The sequence below is a fragment of the Mobula hypostoma genome, chromosome 8 (assembly GCF_963921235.1).
Source record: "Mobula hypostoma chromosome 8, sMobHyp1.1, whole genome shotgun sequence".
Lineage (NCBI taxonomy): Eukaryota > Metazoa > Chordata > Chondrichthyes > Myliobatiformes > Myliobatidae > Mobula > Mobula hypostoma.
The window spans coordinates 89,304,889-89,326,938 of NC_086104.1; the positions used below are offsets into that span (position 1 = coordinate 89,304,889).

The window sequence follows — 22,050 nt, forward strand, 5'->3', positions numbered from 1 at the left end:
AAGTTACGTCGTCGGCTTCACGTCATTGGAAAGGGAGGCGAGCGGTTTGCCCCGGTGGTCGAAGCCTAACGGCTGGTGGGAGTGCGTGCGCTGTAAGGGGTGGACGACGATGGGGTCTGTGGAGCCAGACTGCTGCTAAAGGTGCGTGAATCCCGACAGGCCTCATCGCATTCCGCGCTCCAAAGCTATAATTTGCACCCAATCCCTATGACGGACCCTTCACCTCTGACCCCCTTCCCCAGTGCGTTTACGCAAGAGACCGGTCAAACTTCGTTACCACAGGACGAGAGCACTGCACAGTCGGGCTCTTCAGGGGAACGCCGCACGCTTAGACAGTTCAGTGCAATACTTATGCATTATCCAGTTGCAGTGCAGTACGGTTGTGCTATTGCGGTGCCTGAACCAAGTCTCTTCAGTGCACGCCTGCTGAATGGCTTGATGTCAGGCTCATCTATGCAGTCGTACATCGCTTCTATAACTACAGTTTCTTCTCTGTTAAATTGTGGAAGTGTTATTCTGTAGTCTTTGTTAAGTTGCCAGTCTCTTAAGTTCAAAGGCTGTAGAAATGCTTTACTTTCAGTCTCAGGTCGGTACATTGTCAATTTATTCAGTGCAATATGGAGACCAACACCTAGTCGATACACACCTCAGGAGTGCCGTCCCGGCAGGTTGTTCAGTGCAACGCAGTCAAAATTCTCAATGTAAGATCAGGATGTGTTCTTCTTGTAAAGTTTAATGATGGTTGGCAGACCAACATAGGTGCATTACCGCTAACTTACCGAGTTGGAGTATGGAGCAGAGACGGGAAGTAGACTCGCTAAATTCCCCTCCCCCCCAAAAAAACTCAGATATTTTCAATAAGTCTAATGCTTTTCAGAAAGACGAATATGAACTTAAGTGCAATACCATAGCAGTGATATCCTAATAAACTTTCCATTGTAAACTGTCCCAAAGATCTCGATTTAGCAATTGGATGTTTCTTTTGTACCTCGTAGGAATTGCAATGAAACAATATATACTGCACCGTTTCTTGACAAATACACTCCTTACAAATGCCTGTATCACACATATTAATTCTGAACAAGAAATTATTCAGCCTAGTATGTCTTGGTTGGTTGGTTCTTGGTTCTTGATCCTCCAAAATATTCCACATGAAATTTAAACTGGAGGTGTCCAATATGTAAATGTGTTAGTATAACTTACCCATTTCCCAGTTGAGTTCTAACCATCCTTGGAATTTTATATAAATGCTGCCCTTTCTTGTCCTTGTATCCCAACTTTGTTGCCTCAGTGACCTAATAGACTTTTTAATTATGACTTTCACCTCTATGCAAAGGCACCACTACATGTAGATCCTTGATTTTAAGTAATTGCTTGGCTAGAATGTCTGCCACCTTGGTTCTTTCAACCCTAACATGGTCAGGAACCCTTAAGAAATATATGTACAATCCTAGACCTTGCAGCCTCAACAAATGTTGTCCAATCTGAAGAAGAGCATCTAGCCTACAATTTGAAATGCCTAATTTAATAGATGTGAAAACCGAGAATGACAGAAGTAATTAGTCAGGGCATACTACTTCAAATCATTCCAAGGCTAAAATGATGGCAACTGTCAGAATCTGAATCAGGTTTATTATCACCAGCATATGACATGAAATTTGTTAACTTAGCAGCAGCACATCAATGCAATACATAATCTAGCACAGAAAAAAAGTAATAAATAAGCAAGTATATTATGTCTATTGAATAGATTTTTAAATACTTAAATATTTTTAAAAAACTGAGGTAGTGTCCAAAGATTCAATGTCCATTTAGGAATCAGATGGCGGAGGGGAAGAACCTGTTCCTGAGTCGCTGAGTGTGTGCCTTCAGACTTCTGTACCTCCTACCTGATGGTAACAGTGAGAAAAGGGCATTCCCTGGGTGCTGGAGGTCCTTAATAATGGACGCTGCCTTTCTGAGACACTGCTCCCTAAAGATGTCCTGGGTACCTTGTAGGTTAGTACCCAAGATGGAGCTGACTAGATTTACAACCTTCTGCAGCTTCTTTCGGTCCTGTGCAGTAGCCCCTCCATACCAGACAGTGATGCAGCCTGTCAGAATGCTCTCCACGGTGCAACTATTGAAGTTTTTGAGTGTACTTTGTTGACATGCCAAATCTCTTCTAACTCCTAATAAAGTATAGCCGCTATCTTGCCTTCTTTATAACTACATCGATATGTTGGGACCAGGTTAGGTCCTCAGAGAACTTGACACCCAGGAACTCGAAACTGCTCACTCTCTCCACTTCTGATCTCTCTATGAGGATTGGTATGTGTTCCTTTGTCTTACCCTTCCTGAAGTCTACAATCAGCTTTTTCATCTCACTGACGTTGAGTGCCAGGTTGTTGCTGCAGCACCACTCCACTAGTTGGCATTTCTCACTCCTGTACACCCTCTTGTCACCACCTGAGATTCTACCAACAATAGTTGTATCATCAGCGAATTTATAGATGGCATTTGAGCAATGTCTAGCCACACAGTCATGTGTATATAGAGAGTAGAGCACTGGGCTAAGCACACACCCCTGAGGTGCACCAGTGTTGATCGTCAGCGAGGAGGATATGTTATCACCAATCTGCACAGATTGTGGTCTTCTGGTTAGGAAGTCAAGGATCCAATTGCAGAGTTGGGGGTACAGAGGCTCAGATTTTGCAACTTCTCGATCAGGATTGTGGGAATGATGGTACTAAATGCTGAATGATAGTCGATGAACAACATCCTGTCGTAGGTGTTTGTGTAGTCTGGTGGTCTACAGCCGTGTGGAGAACAATTGAGATTGTATCTGCGGTTGACCTATTGCGGCGATAGGCAAATTGCAATGGGCCAGGTCCTTACTGAGGCAGGAGTTCAGTCTAGTCATGACCAACCTCTCAAAGTATTTCATCACTGTCGATGTGAGTGTTACCAGGTGATAGTCATTAAGGCAGCCCACATTATTCTTCTTAGCTGCTAGTATAATTGTTGCCTTTTTGAAGCAAGTGGGAACTTCTGCCTGTTGCAGTGAGAGGTTGAAAATGTCCTTGAATACTCCCACTAGTTGGTTGGCACAGGTTTTCAGAGCCTTACCATGTACTCCATTGGGACCTTCTGCCTTGCAAGGGTTCACTATCTTTAAAGACATCGGCCTCTGAGACGGAGATCACAGGGTCATCAGGTGCAGCAGGGATCTTCACAGCTGTAGTTGTGTTCTCCCTTTCAAAGCGTGCATAGAAGGCATTGAGTTCATCTGGTAGTGAAGCATCACTGCCATTCATGCTATTGGATTTCGCTTTGTAAGAAGTAATGTCTAGCAAACCCTGCCAGAGTTGTCGTACATCCATTGTCATCTCCAACCTCATTCGAAATTGTCTCTTCACCCTTGAAATAGCCCTCCGCAAATCATACCTGGTTTTCTGGTACAGGCCTGGGGTGCCAGACTTGAATACCACAGATCTAGCCTTCAGCAGACGACGTACCTCCTGGTTCATCCATGGCTTTTGGTTTGGGAATGTACAGCAAGTCTTTGCTGTCCCTCCATATTGTCTTGAGTTTGGATAGTGCAGTCATTGCCTGTGCGGTTCTTGCCAGGACTTCTGGTCTTGATCCTTCATCACTGATGATTGTCCCCAGGTATTTGAACTGCTGCACTGTCTCAAGTTTCTGACCATGGACTGAGATGTCTGTTGTGATGACACCATTGGCATTTGCCATGAGCTTGGTTTACTCGGCACTTACTTCCATTCCATACTTTGTGGAGGCTCTGTCAAGATGGCTGACCAGGTTGGCCAGTTCATCCTCTTTTCCTGCAAGTCCATCAATGTTGTCAGCAATTCTTAGGTTTGTGATGTTCCTCCCTCTGCTGCTGACTGTGCCCACATAATCTTCAAGGGCAACACTCATGATTCGTTCCAGGGAGATCTTGAAGAGTGTGGGGGAGAGGAGGCAGTCCTGACGGCCTCCTACAGAGGTATGGAACCACTCCCTAATGGTGTCCTGAGTGAGCACTGCACTGGTTGCCTTGGTGTAAAGCTGATGAATTGGATGAATCAGCTTCTGCCCCATGTTGAATTTCTTCATGGTGGCCCATAAGGCATCATGCCAGACTCTGTCAAACGTCTTCTTGAAGTCTATGAAGACATGGTAGAACTCTCTCTGGTGCTGAAGGTGTTTCTCACAGAGGGTGCAGAGATTGAAAATCTGCTCAGTGGTGCTTCTGCCCTTACGGAAACCTGCTTGTTCCTTGACAATGATATCTTCTGCCTGAGATCTCAGTCTGTTCAAGATGATTCTGAGCATTACCTTGCTTACGTTGCTGATCAAACTGATGGTACGGTAATTCTGGCAAAGTCGGAGATTGCCTTTCTTGGGAAGCACAACAATCAGTGACTGAGTCCAAGGTGTCAGCCATTCACCTGTCTGCCGGATCTTATTGCAGATGGTGGTAAGCTTGTCTATTGTGGCCTCTCCTCCATGCTTCAGCAGTTCAGCAGGGATGTTGTCAACTCCTGCTGACTACCGGCACTTCAGTGATCGTATTGCAGCTTCAACTTCTTCACGCATGATTGGATAGTTTTCCTCATTGGAAGACCCCTGCACATTCAGCATGCTTGGATTCCCTTTGCTCTGGTAGTTGTAGTTCTGAACAGTACTCTGTCCACCTTTCCATTATTTCCTTTTCTTCTGTGAGACTTTTGCCATTTTTGTCTTAGATGGTGTTCACTTTGGCTTGTTTTTCTTTGGTAAGATCTTTTGCCAGTTGGAATGCCTTCTTTGTGTTCTTGGAGAGGCAACAACAATATGGAGGGACAGCAACATCACCATGAAGTACAAGAACAGACTCCTGCGTGTATTGGTATTCTCCATCTTCCTGTACGCGTGCGAGACATGGACCCTCACAGCAGAACTACAGAGGAAGACACAGGCATTGGAAATGAGATCCTATCGCAATATCTTGGTCATCTCATACTTGGACCACATCACAAACGAGCAGGTCCGCAAGACCATCTGGCACCACATTGGCCCCCATGAAGACCTTCTCACAACGGTGAAGAAAGGAAAGCCGAGATCGTACGGCCACGTAACAAGATCCAGTGGCCTTGCAAAGACCATTCTACGAGGAACTGTGGAAGGGAAAAAAAGGGGAGGTAGACAGAGGAAAAGATAGACGGACAACATTAAAGAATGGACAGGGAAAACATTTGTTGCGACCCAGGCGCAGGCACATTACCACGACAGATGGAACAGACTGGTGCAAAGCTTGTCATGACGGCACCCCAACGGCTCCACCAGGAGTTTAGGGCGCAAAGCAAGTAAGTCTGTGGGCACACACTCATCCACAGAGGTTTTAATGAAGTCAGTAACAACTGCAGCATACTCATCCAGGTTTGAAGATGAATCCCTGAATACAGCCCAGTCAACCGATTCAAAGCAGTCCTGTAGGTGCTCCTGTGCTTCCCTTGTCCATAACTTCTTTGTCTTCACTGTTGGTGCTGCAGTCTTTAGTCACTGCCTATACTCAGGGAGTAGAAGTACAGCCAGGCGATCCGAATTCCTGAAGTGAGGGCATGGAATAGCACGGTAGGCATTCTTGATGGTGGTGTAGCAATGATCCAATGTGTTGTTTCCTCTGGTATTGCAAGTGATCTGTTGATGGCAGTTGATTAGTGATTTTTTTTTTCAGACTGGCCTGGTTAAAATCTCCCAAAACGATGGTGAAGGCATTAGGGTGCTCTGTTTTGTGCATGTTGATCCCATTGCTCAGATCATCTACGGCCTGCTTGATGTTGGCCTGAGGTGGAATGTAAACTGCTACCAAAATGCCTTCAGAGAACTCACGTGGAAAGGAAAAAGGAAAGCACTTTATTCCAGGTCTGGTGAGCAGAACTGGGACAGCATTGATGTATTTGTGCACCAAGAAGAATTGATCATGAGGCATACTCCTCCACCTTTGCTTTTGAGAGATTCTTTAGATCTATCCCGGCAGTGTAGTGTAAACCCATTGATCTGGATCGCTGCATCTGGTACGGAAGGGGTTAACCAGGATTCCGTGAAACAAAGGACCCATGCGGTCCTAATGTCCCTCTGATTCAGCACCCTAGCTCTGAGATCATTGATTTTATTCACCAGAGACTGCACGTTCACCAGCAAGGTAGTCGGTATAGGGAGTTTAAAACCCCGTTTCCTTAAACGCACTTGTAACCCCTCTCTACACCCGCGCTTCCTCCGAGTTGTCCTCCATAGGCACTTCTGACCACAATTGGTGGTGTTCCTGTCAGTTTTAAGCAGCGATAGTTCATTTAAACGCATTAAGACATCTTTGTTGACTGTTCTGACGATGGAGGCAGTTGTGCTTTTTAGCTGTATCAGGCTGAAACAGGAATATTTAATCATATCCATTGAGAGTACTGCTGCTGCTCAAGTCGTGCCTAGGTGTCCCAGAAGTAACTGATAAAGTTTTAAGGGAATTGGGGGATTCTCAGATTCCTGTAAATAATGGGTTAAGGTTGAGTACCGACTGTGTCTGCGTATTCTGGTTTATGAATGGCTACAGCATGTTTAAGATGATGTCTCATAGCTGCTTCTTTGGAGCAAGATAAGGGTTAAAGCTCTTACAGATCCACAAAAGACGTCTCCTGATTTTTCGCACCTTTTGGTTTTGACAAAAGGCGGTTGCTGATGGAGATAAGACAGGACATTCTTAATGAAAGCTTAAATTTGGTGGAGTCTCTTATCTAAGTTATTAAGTTTTACTCTATTTGAGTAGCTGGACTGTCTATTGAACTGATTGTTATTTTGTATTGGTGGCTTTATAAATTGTAACAATTCTGGAAGTCAAGCAGTGAACTTGTTTGAACCGCCAGAGGGATGAGAACGCTTCTCCCCCTGAAGTCGGGATCAAGTTCCCTTACCGGCTGAGCTCGAAGAAATAAACTGGTGAAAAGATAAGTAACGATCTTCTTGTGCTGTGGTTATTTGGTCTGGCGAATTTAAGTTTACATAACAGTCTTGGACATGAATACTGATACTTTGTCTGATAATCTTTTAATAGTCATCTGAAATTTTGGAACATAAACGGAAACTCCTGAACAACCAGTCAGAGGATCTTTTGAACCAACTGTAGGTGTGTCAGAAGCCATAATATCTGCTTTCCATATGTAAGGGTTTTTGCCCTACTGACCCCCCGTTGCCTAGGGTAAATAGCCGTCGACCCCGTCAAGCAATGCAATCACTTTGGTGCAGATAAGGTGCAAGTCGCCCAATGAACAGCCACAACACAAATATGAAAACAATATACCAAGTGCGAGTAAAGAATTTTACTTTATAGCAAATTTTTGGTGATGGGTTAGTAGAAATAACTACAAAAAATTAGGTGCCACATAAGTAACTTAGCAGTCTTGTGCACATAATATTTTAATACGTTGGAGCTCACACCTCCGATTCCATCCACAATGGCCTTCCGAGACTCCGGCCACCATCCGAACCCTCAAGGTCCGGTATCCGCCGCCCTGGAACCGCTGTCCGTTCCTCACACATTTGTCCTCTCTGCTCACCTCCCGAAAAGCCTGCGCTCCACAACTCAGCACACATACAAGATAACAGAACATGACTTCCACTGGCTAACAAATGAATACAATTTCCATTATCTCCCTGTATAACCCAAACATTGCAGTTACAGAGAACCCCTTGCGCAGCAGTTAACATTACGAGAAGCCATTTTAATATAACACTTCAGAGAAGCCATTTTGGTAATAAGCGATCAACAGTTAACAATCCACCTAGTATACTGAGAGCCCTACATTTCCCCCCCACCGAAATAAGTCATGCCCTCATGACATTCAGATAATTCGCCATCCCTTCCTGCAGAACACACAGCCCAATCCACATGCAGAAAACAGTGACCTGACTCCCCAGCACAGTGGAGATCACACCGTGTTCCCTGGGTGCTACGTAGGCCAACCTCTCTGGGGGTTTCCGACTCCTCTGAGGCCTACGCACCCCCCTCTTCTACCCCTTCTGCCTTGGACGCTACAGTGGACCCTTTGAAACTACAAGGCGAACCCTCCCCCGAGCGGTCACCCAAGCCCCTCTGCACCTCAGAACCTTCTATCTCTGGTCCAGGCCCTACATTCTCTCCTCCAGAGCCCTGTGGTGCCACGGACTGCCCCTTAGTAGTCCGTTCGAACCCAGTGGGGGAAAGGCCAGGAGTCTCTTCCTCCGTCCCGGGAGCATCAGCAAACGGCAGAATATACCAACCATCCCAGTCATCATCTTCTGAATCAGTATCCCTCACAGGGGTTGGGCCCGGGCCCATCTCTCCTGGGGTAGGCACGTCCTCCACCCTGTGGGGACGCAGAGTGCTGGCACAGGGTGCAGCCACCTCTTCAGGCTCCAGCTCTACCTGCGCATCTTGCCCCAGGGGCAACAGGTGATTCCGATGGAGAATCTTGACAGGCCCCTTTCCATCCCGAGGCCGTACCCGGAAAACCGGCAGGTTTGGCATCTGACTCTCCACCACATAGGGCGTGGCTGCCCAGTGATCAGTCGGCTTGTGCTTTCCCGGTAATCCCAGATTCCTGATGAGAACTCGGTCTCCCAGCAGGAGTTGAGAGAACTTTGCTTTCTGTTCGTACCTCCTCTTATTTACCTTATTCTGCCAGGCGGCAGCCTCCCCAGCCAACTCGTACGCTCTTTTCAGTTCTTGCCTCATATCAGACACATACTTCAAGTAAGGCTTCGGCAACACCTCACCCGCATCAGCCCCAAAACAAAGGTCAATGGGCAACCTTGCCTCGCGCCCAAACATGAGATAATAGGGTGAGTAAGCAGTAGCTTCATTGCATGTGCAGTTGTAACAGTGAACAAGATGCCTAATATATCGACTCCAACGATTCTTTTTGCTAATCTCCAGAGTCCCGAGCATGTCTAGTGGCGTCCGTTTGAACCTTTCCGGCTGGGGATCCCCCTGCGGATGATAGGGCGTGGTCCTCGATTTCTCAACCCCCAGCATGCCCAGCAACTCATAGATGAGTTTGCTTTCAAAGTCTGGTCCCTGGTCACTATGAATCCGCCGAGGAAGACCATAATGCACAAAATACTTCTCCCATAGCACTTTTGCCACTGTTGTCGCCCTCTAATCCTTAGTAGGAAAAGCTTGCGCATACCTGGTGTAGTGGTCCGTGATGACCAGGACATTTGCCGTGTTGCTGGCATCGGGTTCTATGGACAGGAAATCCATACACACCAGGTCTAAAGGCCCCGCACTCTGCAAGTGGGACAAAAGGGCAGCCTGCCCACGCAGCATCTTCTGTCGTATGCAATGAATGCAGGACTTGCAGTACTCTTCAACCTCCGTCCTCATTCGGGGCCAATAAAACCGATCCTTGAGCAATCCATAGGTGTTTTCCACCCCCAAATGCCCAGGGTCATCATGGAGAGACTTCATCACAACCTTCCGATACTTCTCTGGCAGGAGCAGCTGCCAACACCGAGGTCAGTCCGGGGAAGACGTTACCCGGTATAACATTTTGTTCTTCAAACTCAGCCGAAGCCATTCCTTCAGTAACAGGGATGCGGGACCGTGCTTGGCCTTCTCCGCCCGTGTCACATCCCCCTCTTCCACAGCCTGCCAGACTGGGCCTGTGTCGGGGTCCTCTTGCTGAGCAGTGGCCACTTCCCCAGGGCTTAACCCTGGCAACTGCGTGACCTTCAGAGCAGTCATGTCACAGTACACTAGAGGCAGATGCCCCCAATGAGTCCACTGCTCTATCCGGCCTCTCCTTCTCAGCCTGCATGGTGATAGCAAACTGGCACATCGCCTTCACCCCAGATGCAGGAACACTTTCCCACTCTTCGTCCTTCCCCGGCTCCTCATGGCCCCATCGGGACAGTGTATTCGCGTCGACATTCCGGCTCCCTGGTCGGTACTTCAGGCTGAAATCATATGAAGACAAAGCTGCCAGCCACCGATGGCCTGTGGCATCCAGTTTCATCGAGGTCAGTATGTAAGTTGTCTGTCCGCACCTCAAACTTGGCCCTGTAGAGATAGTCAGTCAGCTTATCCACCACCGCCCATTTCAACACCAGAAATTCCAACTTGTGAGTGGGATAGTTCCTCTCCGAAGGTGACCATCTCCAGCTGACAAATGCCACAGGCCTCAGGCCAGCGCCCTGATGCTGATATAGAACGACCCCTAACCCCTCATGACTGATGTCAGTGTGTAGCACATAGGGCAATCGGGGGTCTGCAAAAGCCAGCACCGGCGCCTGAGTCAACATCTCCTTCAGTGACTGGAAAGCCGCTTCACATTTGTCATCCCATCTCTGTCCGAAGGGCTCTGACGGGTTCAAATATTCTCCCACCTCCTGTCCTTTCCTCCCCTTCCCCCTCTGTCCCAGGGGAGGGTAGCCATGCAGAAGTTGGTTCAAGGGATGACTTACCCAGGCGTAACCCTTCATGAATCTCCGATAGTACCCACAGAATGCTAGGAACGAGCGCAGAGCACTCATGGTCTGGGGCCTTGGCCAGGTGGTCACGGCTTCAATCTTAGCCGGGTCGATCGCTACACCATTCCGTGAGACAATGTGTCCAACATAGCTAACAGACGTCTGACAGAACTGGCACTTGTCCAGGGAAAGCTTCAACCCTTCCTGCTTCAGCCGGTTGAGCACCTTCATTAGCTTCGCTTCGTGTTCTTCCAAGGTGCATCCAAATACTATGAGGTCATCCAAATATACCAGCACTTCGAGCAGGTTCATATCCCCCATCATCTTCTCCATGACCGTCTGGAAGGTGGCAGGGGCCCCCGATATGCCCTGGGGCATCCGTTCAAACTGATAAAAACCCAAAGGGCAAATGAAGGCCGCCTTCTCCTTATCGGCGTCACTCATCGGGATCTGGTAATACCCACTCCTCAAATCTAGCACGCTAAACCACTTTGCCCCTCTCAAACAGGCCAATGCATCCTCTACCCGGGGGACCGTGTACTGATCTAGGACCATGTGCCTGTTCAGTGTTCTATAGTCCATACACATACGAACCTTCCCATTCTTCCGGGCCGCTACGATAGGAGACGCATACTGGCTCCGGGACTCTGTGATGATCCCAGCCTCCTTCAACTTGCCCAAATGCTGCCGCACGTCTTCCATGTCTGCCGGGGCCAGTCGCTGTGATCATTCCTCGTTCCACTAAACTGTGTATCCTCAGTCACCCGTATGGTGTGGCAAGTGCTCCTGGAACAACCCACATCAAATTCATCAAGGGAAAAAACAACTGTCATCATCAACATCTTCTCCACCAGCCTCTGCTTCCAACCCTCCGGTACAGGTGATGCCCCAAAGTTAAAAGCTTCAGCAGTCAACTTAGGCCTTTTTCCCGACTGCTCTTCCCCAACTGGCCTCACGGGGGTACTATGCACCACCGTCACCAGGAACAAGTGCGCCAGGGGCATTTCTCACTTAAAGGTGACCTCCCATGCAGTCATGTTCCTGATGATCACCACTAGCCTGTGTGCCTGCACTACCAAGGGCTTCTGCAACTCGGGTCTCACCAGCACCCCAGCAGGGAATCTCGACTCCCCTTCGAGATCTTCAGGGGTGTCCACTAAAAGGGCTTCACCCTCAGGCACCCCCCCCCCAGGAATCTAGGGATCCCCCTCACTCTCGCTACTTCACCTGGCCGCACCACCCTGGGCTTCAACTGGGCCCACCACCCAGTTCCTCGTTCACTCGTCACGTCCAGCCCAGAGCGACCCCATGCTTCCTCAAAAGCTGCTCGGAACACTGGGTGCACTGACAGGGTCTCCAGAAAGTCCTCACCTGCCTTCTCCTTACAGGCTCCCAGGAGTCCCTGCACAATAGGGGTGTTGGTCCCCACCACAACTGACACACCCCCAGTCTCACTGGGGTCAGGGCACACCAGTACCAGGGTCTCATGAGCCTCAGACACTCCCACCTCAGCTTCCAGGAACTCCAGTTCACAGACAAATAACTATTGTACGGGTAATCACCATCACTGATGCCCCAAATCTCCAGTGCACAGAAAGGTGTCAGGGGTAGATGCGCCAGATACTGGTTGTAAAACGACTGGTACAGTAATGTAACCTGCGACCCTGTGTCGAGTATGGCTTTTGCATCTATCCCTTCGATCCGTAGCGACACGCTGGATCTTGGCCCCACCAATCCTTCGGGGATAGGGTCTTTTTCTCTCAAGGGTCCCGCGGCACATTGTTGGGAACATATTTTCCCAGAGACTCCAGTCCATTCCCTCACTGAGTCCCCTCTAAGTTTCCCGACCCCCCCCCTTCCTGCTGGGACACCCAGGGACTCTCCCTCCGAGGGGCTCCCTGGCGTTCACATTCCAGCCTGAAGTGCCCCTCTCCCCCGCAGTTATAGCACACGTCTCGCTTCACCGGACCCTGGCCTCAGTGCCGTCCATCCCTTCTGGGAGGGACCTTCCCCACTACTCCCCTCCCATGGAGGGACCCCACCTGCCGTGACCCCTTTATGTGCCTCCCGTGTGGAACTGACCCCGGTCATTTCACCATAAGAGGCCACTACTGAGGACTGCACTTTGTTACCAGAGCCTTCTTCCACTTCCAATTCATCCTCCTCTTCCCTTACCTCTCTGAGCAACTGAACAAAAGATGGGGGGGGGGCGGGGATGCGCTCTACGAGACTGCCAGAGGCTCTTAGCGATCGCATCTTGTCTCTGCGCCCCTGACTACCTGGTCAATCCTTATCCGATTCACCTCGCCGGCCGAAATGACCCCCCCGGCGCCTCAAGCAATTTAGCCTACTCTCAAGTCGGAGAAGATACTCAGAAAGCTTCTCCCCTTTTTCCTGATGCAGATTCTGAATCCCCCCTAGAAGCTCCACTATGCTTCCCGTCAGCCCAAACGCCTCCTCTAGGGCGACTAGACACTCCTTTCAAGAAGCCAGGGGCTGGTTAACTCTCACCCCTTTTACCACCTCAGCTGCCGCCCCTCTCAAGCTGTCCCCCAATCTTTGCCACTTCTCCTCAGAACACTGCCACTCACCTAGTAGCTGAGAGGTATGTTCTAACCAGGATTCGTAATCCTCTTCCCCCTCGGGGACTGGGGTTTTACCTGAGAAAATTCTTAACTTCTGTCGCAGACCCACCACCCGGTTCACCAAAGAGTTAATGGCTGAGGCCAACTCAGAGCCCTCCCCCTTCCGTGGGGCACGAGAACCAATTACATTCTCCAAATCTGACCGCTCCCTTCCTTCATCCTTCAAAAACGATTGGACCTGCTCGCTGAAATCTCCGTCCCTAGCTTCGGGCAACCCCTCTGGTGTCTCTTCAAATCCTTCCTCCGTGACAGTGTGCACGCCCCATGGCCCCGCCTCACCTACTTCACCGATACACGGCGGCAGTTCCATATCCTTGATGTCAGCACCCGTCTGTACCAGCACAAAGGCTGAGTCCCCCGTTTTACCAATCTTTCTGCTTACAATCTCAACCTTACCAATAGCTCTGACCGTATTTAAACACCGAATTAACACATCATCCGGGGTATGTATATCCACCCCACTTAATACGCAGGCATGATTAACCGGGACATCCTCGATCTCGCACCAAAGTTCAATCTTATCCATGTCCATCCCTTCTAATTAAAACCCGGGCAACTTACCCCTTATCCTGACAGAATTCAAATCACGGAACGACCCCCCAAATGTAAGGGTTTTTGCCCTACTGACCCCCCGTTGCCTAGGATAAATAGACGTCGACCCCGCCAAGCAATGCAATCACTTTGGTGCAGATAAGGTGTGAGTCGCCCAATGAACAGCCACAACACAAATATGAAAACAATATACCAAGTGCGAGTAAAGAAATTTACTTTATAGCAAATTTTTAGTGCTGGGTTAGTAGAAATAACTGCAAAAACTAGGTGCCACATAAGTAACTTAGCAGTCTTGTGCACATAATATTTTAATACGTTGGAGCTCACACCTCCGATTCCATCCACAATGGCCTTCCGAAACTCCGGCCATCATCCGAACCCTCGAGGTCCGGTATCTGCCGCCCTGGCACCGCTGTCCGTTCCTCACACATTTGTCCTCTCTGCTCACCTCCTGAAAAGCCCGTGCTCCACAACTCAGCACACATATACAAGATAACAGAATATGACTTCCATTGGCTAACAAATGAATACAATTTCCATTATCTCCCTGTATAACCCAAACATTGCAGTTACAGAGAACCCCTTGCTCAGCAGTTAAAGTTACAAGAAGCCATTTTGATATAACACTTCAGAGAAGCCATTTTGGTAATAAGCGATCAACAGTTAACAGTCCACCTAGTATACTGAGAGCCCTACACATATATTGCTGAACTTCCAGTGCCACTGATATATGATCACTCCTCATCTTAGTTTTTCCCTGAACGCCCAAATCAACCACAGGCAAAGGGAAAAACCATGGAGGAGCGACAGAAAGGGGTATGCAGGGACCATATTCCACATTAATCAACTTGAGATTTTGTCCCCATTCATTCCCTATCCACCCAAAACTGAAGACCTTACAAATGAAGTATTCCCAACACTACTAATGTTTCCAATATTGGATTATCAACCTTATGTCCTCTTACACTAACCCAATAAACAATTACTAACTGTAACCTGCGTAGATGTAAAGGTACTTCACCCATTTTACCAGTAAGGCCAAAATTGATGATTTAATGCACCACGACATAATCTCATTGCTGAGCTTGAACTTTACCTGGGGGCTTTAAGTCCACTGGAGAGGCTGACTCATAAGCTGCACATCCATAATCAAAGATAGATCTGATTAAAGCAGTATACATTTGTTTAAGTGACTTCCTACTCACACCCAGCTAAACATATTAGAAGCTTTTATTCATTCACAAGCATCTTCCATGTTAGCTCTGTGTCCATATAAATTAGGATGTGCTACGATATAACACCCTTTTAAACAACACGCAGACCCACATTCAGAAAATGCTGGAGGAACTCAGCAGGTCAGGCAGCATCTATAGAAATGAACAAACAGTTGACGTTTCAGAGGAGACTCTTCACTAGCACTAGAAAGGAAGGGGGAAGAACAAGAGGGTGGTGATATGTGAAACTGGGTGGGTGTTGGAGGGGTGGTGAAGTAAGAAGCTAAGTGGTGATAGGTGGAAAAGGTAAAGGGCTGGAGAAGAAGGAATCTGGTAGGAGAGAAGAGTGGACCATGGGAGAAAGGGAAGGAAGAGGGGCACCGGGGACAGGTAACACTGCAATAAATATTTTCAAAAGTGTTGCTTCCGCAGAACATTTTTATGATTATGATAGACTGCTTGATGCTGAACACAAATATAATTTCAGACTATTTGTATCATGTAGGAATTTGGAGTAACAAGGAATTAAATGTTATTGAATATAATGTTTATTTGCATAATGGTGCTGATGCTTTGCAAAAGTTCAACTAAGCTGAAAATGTGTTGTTGGTGATTTTCATTTGTACTCAGTGTCTGAGGCTTCTCACTTAAGTGTCCAACAATAATCAGCCAGCATTGATGGATTCCATTGCCCTGATACCATTTCTCCATGACTGCATTGTTCTGGTGAAACCATTCATCATGCTCGTCACTGACAGTGCCAAGATTTTCAGGGAAGAATTCTAAATGGAAATGCAGAAAATGAATCTTTAATGACATGTTGCACTTAATGGTTTTGTATCTTTCAAGCATGTTGTCAACCAGCTGCACATAGTTTGGTGCTCTGTAGTTGCCAAGAAAAATTTCAACAAACTTGAGTACCTTCCATGCGATGTTCTCCAGTCCCACTAGAAGTTCTTCAAATTGCCTGTCATTGATGACCGGTTTGATTGTGGACCAACGAAAATGCCTTCCTTAATCTTGGCTTCAGTTATTTAGGGAAATGTCTGTCTCAAATATCAAAATCCTTCACAGAAATGTTTGTGTCTGGTGACAGCAGATTCCATCCTTGCAGTCTTGAACCCAGTAAATCTGATTTTGCCTTTGCCATATCCAAGTCTCTGACCAGGGCATTTAACTCAGATTGAGTTATCGGATAAGGCTCATTCGACATAGAGGTTCAAATTCTATATCAGTGTCATTTTCAATTCCTGGCTCATGCATTATGGCTTCATCTGCCTCCTCTGGACTTCGTGTCCTGTTTTTCTAAAACCTGACCTGCCATGTAGCCTAAGCATACCTGGACAAGGCATTACATTGTGGACAACATTTTAATTGACTCGAATTATGAATTGAAGTAACAATACAAGTGATTACAAAAAAATTGTGCATGATAGGGAAATTTCATGGTGATTTTCATGATCAACAGCCCAAAATCCATAAAATACACCCAAAAGTATTCAGGAAGCAAAATCTTTGGTGTCCATTGTAATAGGTAAATGAGGAGAAGACGAAAGGTAAGAGGGGAGGTGAGGGGCCAGAGTGGAAAATTGAAAGAGAGAGAAGGGAGACAGGAATAAATTACCAGAGGTTAATGGCACAAACATTGATTTCTTCAACTTCTGGTAATATTGGGGTAGTGGAGGTATAATTTGTCCATCAGTGCTGATCACCCCATCTTTGACCAAGCTGTTCCACCGTGAACGTGATCTGTTATGAGTCAACATGATGCTTTCAGATCAGGTCATGCATAGCACATACCTCCACTGCACTGCTCAGGTGTGTTTCTGGGGTACAGGGGCTAGTGACCCTTGTGCCTGTCCTATGTACTTGCTATCGCTGAGCATCAATGAACCATCTGATTGCCCTATCAGAGTTCTCTTTGAGAATTAGTTGACTTGATCAGCATTCTGATCTGGCTATTGTTCATGATTGCATTTAAATTAAAAAAAAAAGTTTCCTCTCCCCCTTCTCTCTTCTTTAATTCTCCACTCTGTCCCCAGAAATTTATCAGGATCATATCACAAAATTTAGATTGTTTTTGGAAAGGCATGACATGGTAAATATTTGAAGATATTTGATTCTCAACAGATAAATTCCACTGGCCATCAAGAGTTGAGGATAGTGTGAAATTAATAAGAACCAAGCTATAATATTAACAAGAATATATAGAAGAGTCAAGACCCTGATGAAGGGTCTGGACCCAAAACATCAACAGCTTATTCATTTCCATAGATATTGCACGACCTCAGCATTTTGTGTGTGTTGCTCTGGATTTCCAGCAGCTGCATAATTTCTTGGGTTTCAGATTCACATTTATTTTTCACATGACCCAATAGGATTGCCTTATTGTCATTGTTCAGTGGAACAGTGTGAGAAAGCCACTATCAGTCTGTAGGGACACATCAAGGCTTCTGTATTTTTGTACTCTAAACTCTTATCAATAGAGCCCAATAAAAATTTTTCCTGACTTTAATGCTTGTTGTGTGTATAAACTTCGTTATATGAACTTAGTTTCTCAGCACATGTTCTTCCTGTTAGATATCAGATTGTTCCATATTAAATTACATTTTCCTCATTCTTGCTTAACTTGCCTGTATTCCCTTGCACGTGCCTCTGCTAGCTGCACATTGTTCACTTTCCTACCTAGCTCTTCTCATGGCATTGCCCTGATTGGATTACAACATTATACTCTGATTTTCGTGACTAAAATAAGTCATAAACAGATGAGGCACAGTACTGCTCCTTATACACCCAGTTAGTGATAAGGCCCTCCATAGGTCAGGGTCAACCATGGATATTACATCCTAGCTATCTACATGATACGCAAGCCAGGACAGTACGACATGGAGCCCATGTGGAAGGCTCTCTATCTGTCCATTCAGCGGATGAATCCAAAGGAGTGGCAGTTTGCTATTAGCGGTGTCATAGATATTGCCAGTCAGCATTGGACTGCGTTAGTAACTCAAGCTCTGGATCTTTCCTCAGTGGGGTGGGGGGGTTACTCCCAAAGCCTTTCCCAGGAGTGAATATAGACGCAAGGCTGTGCAGGCTTGAGATCAAAATTTTCTTTCTTCTAGCTGAGCTGCCAACCACAGTTAACGAGGCCCATCTGTACAAAGTGTCTGGTTTTAGGCACCAGTAACCCACCTTTGCCCCTTCTTCTGTCAGTAGAAACTGTTCCCCTGGCTTTTCCTCTCCGCTGCACCCAGCTTCCCACCGCATTCCCCTCCCACTAAAACCTGTAAATCCTTCATTGCCTACTTCATTGGACATCATCAAATGAATTCTGAGAATTCCATTAATCCACATACACTACCAACATATCCCCTCTTCGAGTAATGTTCTCACAGCATTCAATGGTATTAAACTTTTACTTCACAAAAACGTGTTGATTTTGCCTAATCACATCATGTCTAAATGTCTCAATCTCAGGTGGCCAATCTCTTTTCCTGAGACTAATGACTCCTAGTTCTGGACTTGGCAGGTAGGGAAAGGGGCTCACAGCATCTATCTGATTAAAACCCTCTTAGAATATTACATGTTTGAATGAGATCATCTTTATTTCTCAATTTCAGACAATTTGAAAGCTTTCGACTTAAGCTCATGGGAATTCCCTTGTATCACAGAAATGAGTCTTCAACTCCCTCTTAAGTGAAGTATACTCTTTCCATAGGTAAGATGTCTAGAACTAATACACCATTTTCCTCCTGGGTGTTAACTTTTTATTTGTGTAATTGATATCTACATAACCATCTGGCATTGCTAATCTTCCTGTTAAAATTAATGATTTTGCATTTACTGAACGATTCTCCATCAGCCACCATGTTGCCCAGTCTCTTAACTGTTATTTTGCTGTCAATCTTTTACACAATGTACTTCCCACCTGTTTTTATATTGTCAACAAACTCGGTCCTTCATCAATGTCGCAGAACAGGTTGTAAGTAGATGCTCAAGCATTAATACCATAGCACTCATGTTGCATCCTTATATTTCAAAAAGTGAGTCTTTTATCCCTTTTTGGGGGGATGGGGAATCCAATCCTCAAAATCACAAATCTTAATTTTGTCCAACAGCTTATTGTTTAACAATTCATTTCATCGCTTTTGAAAATCTTACTATATCATACTCTCCCTTCTCTATTGTGAGAACAAAATATTGTTAGTTTATTGTAGATTTTAAAAGACATTCAATATTCAAAACAGTTGATCTTTGCCATATTTATCCTCCTATTAGATTTGTCAAACCATATCAAATGTTTTTCCAGGTGTTATTACATATTATAACATTTTCCTTACCACTGTTACAAGACTAATTGACCTCTGATTCCTCATTTCCTGTTTTCCTGCACTCTTGAATAGAGGAATAGACTTGCTGTTCTAAAGAGTACCCTGGTACGTCAAAACCCATGTATCCACAATCAATGTAGTCTCCCCTTTAAAGTACTAGGATATAGCCTAGATGATTTGTTGACCTTTAGTGTCAATAAATTACCCATGCTGTATCCTAGTACTTTAAAGGGGAGAGTTTTTTTATACTCGCCAGACTTTTTTATACTTTAAAAATATATACTTGTTGAGAATTATCAAGTTTTAAGTGTCAGTTATTACGTATGCACTATTATTTTGAGTCATAGGGTCACATAGCATGGAAAAAAGCCCTTTGGTCTAACTTGTCCATCTGCCTAAGACTGCCATCTGATATCCTATTTGGCCATTTTTGGTTCACATCCCTCTAAACCTTTTCTATACACCTACCAATCCAAGTGACTTCTAAATGTTGTGTAAGACTCGTTGCATCTAGTGGCATGAGCTCAGGGGTGGCTCCCCCTCCCCGACCAAACTTTAGCATTCTTGTTTGGGTGGATGCTGCGTGTTGTGTCCCCTGTGTAACATCAGTATCCCGAAATAACATTCAGTCCACAATGTGCGGTTAAACGATTAAGATTTTATATTTAAGTATGGGGTTAGTAGAGAAACAAAAGAAAAGGAAAACAAATAAAAGGTGTCAATAATCTCATAAACATGTCCAGTGCACAAACGTTGGAGCTCACAGATTCCCTTTCGCTGGTCCTCCTTCGTGAGTCGGCCCCTGGGCTCCTGCCCCAGGCCCAGCAGGTCCGGCCACCATCTCCTCAATCCACATCTTCTCTCTTCATCCTCCTCGCGCCTTCTCCCCAAAGCCCGCGCAAATGAACAGCTTTCATACAAGCAGAAAGAATAACATCTATCCCAATTGGTTAGCAAATGAATACAAGTCCCGTTATCACTAATTATAACCCAATCATAACCCAATCATACTACTATAGAGAACCACTGTCTCAGCAGTTAACAGTACAGAGGAGCCATTTTATTCATCTTAGCAGTAAACATAAAAGAAGAAACCCTTACACTTTTCCCCCACCAAACTTAGTCATGTCCTCATGACTTCTAAATAACTCGCCAACCCTTCCTGCAGACGCAAAAACCCAATCCAGTACAAACAGTGACATTGCTCCCCAAACAGTAAACCTTGTGCCCTGATACCCAGGTGCAACATAGGCCAACCTATCTGGGAGTTTCCTAATCCTCCGAGACCTCTGTACCCCCTGACCTAAACCCTTTAGGCTCGGACACTACTAGGGATACCTCGGGTCTGCTTGCCAAATCCTCTCTCACTCATGTCCCCACTGCAACTCGGAGCTTCCTGTCCTGTGTCCAGGCACCCCTGTCTCTCCTTCAGGGTCCTGCAGTAACCCAGGCTGCCCACAGCTAGCCCCCCCCTCGCCTGACTCAGTGGGAGAAGAGCCAGGAGTCTCTTCATCCAACAAGGGGAAGTTAGTGAAAGGCAGCATGTACCACACCTTCATCTCATAATCCTTCAAATCCACATTCTTCTCCTTGTCTTTGATTTGTAGCTGTTGTTTGGTTTTCTCCAAACTGGAGCACTTAGCCTTGGCTGCCTTTGCAGCCTCTTCAGCCTCCTGCAATGGAGACGTCGGCTTCTTCTTTGACTCCTCTGCCTCCAGCTGCAGTCGCAGCAGTTCGGACTCGCGCTTCGTGTTCATCTCTATCTGGGACGCAATTACACCACCAGCTTCTTCCAAGCTGTTCTGGAACAATTTCTCCAGTTTCTGCTGATCCTTTCAAAGGTTGGTCATTGTTTCATCTCTCTGGATTACTTCATCAGTAAATGACCGCAGTTTCAGCTTGGAATTCCGTTTCTCCGTCACCACTTTGACGAGCATAGACCCCAATTCTTCAATCTTAGTCCCAAAATTGCAGCACTCAGTCTTCAGCCTGCATCCCTGAGCATTCAGTTCAGCAGAGCAAATCTCCTCTCTCAGCAGAACACTCACAAACTGTGTCCTTCTCCAGACCTGGCACTCGTCCAAAGAAAGTTTTACTTCGTTAACCCCTAGTCGCCCAGGATCCCTCACTCACCTCACTTCATAGTTGTCCAAGAGGAATCCCAATGCTAGGAGATTATCCAAATACAGGTTTCCCCTGCCATCCAAAGACAATCGCCTCTGATCTGGGCCGACACTGGGCGGCACCTAATTAATTAGCATGTTTATTTCGGCTTTTTTCTTAAAGATGTGCTGGGTGCGTCCCGGCTACTGCTGCACCACTGCATTCTTCACAGCAATGTATCGGTCCGCGGCCTGGAGGTTGGGGTGGTGGGACACTGAGGTGTCATCTCATCGTCATCTGTTTCCAGCAGGGCAGGCAGGTCATCTTCTATGTCTGTCTGCTTCGGTGTCAAAGGTCGAGGTTTGTCATCTGCTGTGGCTGATGTGGAAGGCTTGAAAAACAACAGTATGCTTGACTGCAACACACATTAAAAAAAAATGCTGGTGAATGCAGCAGGCCAGGCAGCATCTCTAGAAAGAGGTACAGTCGACGTTTCGGGCCAAGACCCTTCATCAGGACTAACTGAAAGAAGAGCTAGTAAGAGATTTGAAAGTGGGAGGGGGAGATCCGAAATGATAGGAGAAGACAGGAGGGAGAGGGATGGAGCCAAGAGCTGGACAATTGATTGACAAAAGGGATATGAGAGGAAAAGTGGGGGACAGATACCAGAATAGGTTTGGACCATAGATTGTTCCACAAAGCCAACAAAAAGGCAGGCATAGCTAGGACCCATACGGGTGCCCA

General features: G+C 46.4%; 1 protein-coding gene across 2 annotated transcripts in view; it reads left to right on the forward strand.

The window, feature by feature from the left end:
- The first annotated feature begins 8 nt into the window (after positions 1-8).
- The window catches only part of rmnd1 (required for meiotic nuclear division 1 homolog), a 157,816-nt gene continuing 135,774 nt past the window's right edge, over positions 9-22,050 (forward strand). The window contains exons 1-2 of one of the 2 annotated variants that reach the window (XM_063056290.1): positions 18-141; positions 18,493-18,590. The gene's annotated coding sequence lies outside the window, so the exon portion shown is untranslated. Of the gene's footprint in view, positions 142-18,492; positions 18,591-22,050 lie in introns of both variants that reach the window. The other variant, XM_063056289.1, reaches the window with a different exon arrangement.